Raw genomic sequence first — 4420 nt, forward strand, 5'->3', positions numbered from 1 at the left:
TTCGAATCAGTATTTTTGTATCCTTTGGGTAAATACCTAGTAGTGCAATTGCTGGGTCTAGGGTAGTTATATTTTTAACTTATTGAGGAACCTCCATACTGTTTTCCAGAGTGGCTACCAGACACATGAAAACATATTCCACAGAACTCATCATCAGGAAATACAAGTCAAGAGTCACAGTGTATAAACTAAATCTATTTTGATTGAATAGGTACACAAGACATGTGATGGGGATAGAGATAGTTACATTAATGAACTTTATGTTTCCTTTTAGAATTAGTTAAATACATATCAGAAATGCTACTATGATTTTAACTCTAAATCCATCAATCTCCTTTTACTTCTTTTAGACATTCCTTTCTTGATGTCTAAACCCTTTAAATTCTGGGTTTTTTTATTTTTTTTAAACAAAACCATCACTCTAGAGAATGGATGGAGGCCCTGTTAAAACAATTCTCAGGGAAAAATGGAGCTCCAGAAATGGGTAGGTATGTTACACAGTGGTCATCCTTCACTACCCACAAGTGTAAGTGCTGGTTTATTGATTATTCCAGAATCTAAACCGATTGTTAAGATGGGTGTTATATGTAAGTGATGAAACCAGCTACATTGTATATTAACTAACTTAAATTAAATTAATTGATTAAACAAACAAAGATGCCCTATGGTGATCCTTGTTCAATTACTCTAAAGACCATTGTTGAGAGGGTCGCCTGGGTGACTCAGTTGGTTGAGCATCCGACTTCAGCTCAGGTCATGATCTTGTGGTTTGTGAGTTCGAGCCCCATGTCAGGCTTTGTGCTGACAGCTCAGAGCCTGGAGCCTGCTTCGGATTCTGTGTCTCCCTCTCTCTCTGCCCTCCCCCACTCATGCTCTGTCTCTCTCTCTCAAAAATAAACATTAAAAAAATTTTAAAAAAAGACCATGTTGACAAACAATTCTTCATATATCTCTCATATTTCTGCATGTCTTCCTAGCAAGACACTAACTTCCCTTTTGTCCAGAATCACTTTTCAAGGATGTCTGTATAACAAACAACCTTGAGGAATAGAGCCAGTGTAGCAAAGGTTGGGCATGATTACTGTCCATGATAAAAGACTGGGGTTACCTATGCCCAGGGTTACTCTACTGTAATCAAATACATTGCTTGTTTAGTTATCTTAGGCCATATTTACATCGCCATGTGAGAATTGGGGCTTGGAAACTGATACATAGTGATATATTAAAAATATATATTTTTTTAATTTAAGCATAATTGACATACAATGTTACATCAGTTTCATGTCTACAATTCCCTATACATTATGCTGTGTTCACCAAAAGTGTAAATACCATTTGTCACCATACAATGCTATCACAGTATCATTGACTATATTCCCTATACTGTGCCTTTTATTCCCGTGACTTAACAATCCATAACTGGAAGCCTGTCTCTCCCTCTCCCCTTCACCCATTATGCCCATACCTGTGCCCCTTCCTCTGGCAACCTTCAGTTTGTTGTCTGTATTTATAGTTCTGATTCTGCTTTTATTTATTTATTTATTCATTTATGTTTTTTAGATCCACACATGAGTGAAGTCGTATGTTATTTGTCTTTCTCAGTCTGACTTACTAAAGTGATATACTGCTATTACTCTGAGTAATCAACCCTCCTTTGTCTCTGGCCTAGATGTTGTCTACCTTCTATAAGCATTTCTGCAATGATAGCAGGCTAAATTGTTTGCTCACGAGTAGGTTAGAAGTCCATAGTTCTTGACCATCATTGGTATTTATCTGTCGTCTATGGGCTAATCAATGCCTTTAGTTTCCTATCTGACAGTATCTTTGTATCTCCAGTTATTAAATATTCGCTTTGTATTATGGTACTTTTTGTACTGTATAGATCCGATAATAATAATATTAAAATGAAAGTCCATAGATGTATAAATATCTATCATTCTCTATTTTCAATCTTTTAATAATTAACCTTGACTTTTTAATTTTATTTACTCTAATCTTAGAAACATGTAACAAATATATGTGTTTTGATTCAAGTTTAGCAATTATTGTATTGAAGATGTGTTCTCACAGGAATGCTAAGATGTTTTCTATGATAAAAATCACTTTGGGGAAATCTGAGCATTTACTATACAGAGTACTCTACATTTGAGAGATTCTGTGCATTTAGAGTTCAGAAAAAACTTAGAATGAGTTAGTTTAATGAAAAATCACTCTCTGTTACATAACCAACTCACTTGGAAACATATGAGTTGAAATACACCACAAACCAAATTGTTATTACATTAAGAAATCTTCATAGCTTTATGAGGTATAGATATTCAAATAACTACATTGACTGAAACATCACTTCCTGGTTGGTTGGCTGGGTGGTTTGTATGTTTATTTATTCATTTATCTTGGAGAATTCTAACTGAATGAGATACTGAATGGCCTTGTACTTTTAAACTTCCAGATAGAAAAATAGATTCTCATTTGTCTAGAAATACATACATATCCTTTTATGTATAACTTCCTATGTAAACTCACTAGATGTTTTGACATGCATAATTAGGTGACTAAAAATATATCCCAACAACTCATTAAATTTAAACAATTTTTAAAAAGAACTATTGTAAGAGTGTGCATACACTCACAAACTGTGAGATCATGACCTGAGCTGAAATCAGGAGTTGCATGCTTCACCAACTGAGTCACCCAGGCATCCCTAAGTTTATTTTTTAATATTTATTCAGTTTTGAGAGAGAGAGAGACAGAGAGACAGAGAGTGTGTGGGGGGGGGTGGTTGGTGACAGGCAGAGAGAGAGGGAGACACAGAATCTGAACCAGTCTCCAAGCTCTGAGCTGTGAGCACAAAGCCTGATGGGGCTGGAACTCATGAGCCTTGAGATTTTGACCTGAACCGAAGTCAGAAGCTTAACTGACTGAGCCACCCAGGGGCTCCCAAATCACAGTATTCTTAAGAGAGTGGTGTTTGGGAAGACAAATTTGAATTTAATAAATCAAAATTTGATCAAGCATATATCAAACTTTGTTAGTCCATTAGGATTGCTATAACAGAATACCATAGAGTGGATAGCTTATGAACAGCAGAAATTTATTCCTCACGGTTCTAAAGGCTGGAAGTCCAAGATCAAGGCAATAGAATGGCAAAGGCCCTCTTCCGGTTCATAGCCAGTGCCTTCTTAGTGAAGCTCTATAGGGTCTCTTTTATAAGTATACTAGTCCTAATCATGAGACTCCACCCTCATGACCTAATCATTACCTTTCAAAGGACCTACCTCCTCCTACCATAACGCTGGACTGTAGGAATTCAATATATGAGTGGGGAGGTATGTGACTCATTCAGACCATAGCACAAGGCCAGCTTAGAGACTAAAGCTTGTCATTAGTAACATGCAAAATATACCAAATGCTTACTGTGTGTAAAGCATTGTGTATAATATAATGATCAAAATAGACACAAGTCCTAATTTCCTGGAGCTTGCAGTTCAGTAGACATTGACTAACTAATTATTTAAATTCAAGATTTTGCCAAATGCTATGAAGTAACCACTCCAGTGTTATAAAAGAAACATAATTTAATTTCACACCCATGAAAGCCTCCTAAGGATATGCTGTACACATTGGGATGGAATATCAGTAGAAGTAAGCACAGCAGAGTCTCTGTGAGGTGGTTATGGAGATGGGGCATGTAGATAGGCAGATTCCAACACTCACACTCCTTTATCAAAGCTTCCCAAAGTGAAAGATAATTTTTGTTGCTAGCTAACTAAAAGAGACTTCTTAATATCTGCTAATTCCTTTGTTCTGCTTTCCTGATCACCACACTTTTGATAATGTGGTGCTTGATTTAACTTGCCTTTGCTGTGAGAGAATCAGTCACAGTTCACATGATTGTGCATTTTATAACATATTATTTGAATTATAATATGACTTTATGGTTAGTAGTCTGCAGAAAGAAAAAGCACTAACCAGCATTCTTGGCACATTTGCAATTTTAGTACAAATTATCATATTAACATTTGGGCATTTCTCAATCAGTCTATATGAGCCTAGTTAATGTATGTCCAGCTATGAGATATAGACACCTTTAAAATGTGCCCCTCAAATTAGTCTGTGTATATCTAAGTTTTTACCAGATTTTAGACAGTGATGGATTCATTAAATAGCATTTATTAATGGATGCAGGGACCAGTTTGGGTAACCAGAAATTAGTACATTCTTCTTTGTTAAATGAGAACTGTTTATCCCTTTAGAACTGATTTATAGGGGCGCCTGGGTGGCTCAGTCGGTTAAGCGTCTGACTTCAGCTCAGCTCATGATCTCACGGTCCATGAGTTCGAGCCCCGCGTTGGGCTCTGTGCTGACCGCTCAGAGCCTGGAGCCTGTTTCGGATTCTGTGTCTCCCTCTCTCTCCGAC

This window comes from Acinonyx jubatus, chromosome B3 (assembly GCF_027475565.1).
Source record: "Acinonyx jubatus isolate Ajub_Pintada_27869175 chromosome B3, VMU_Ajub_asm_v1.0, whole genome shotgun sequence".
Lineage (NCBI taxonomy): Eukaryota > Metazoa > Chordata > Mammalia > Carnivora > Felidae > Acinonyx > Acinonyx jubatus.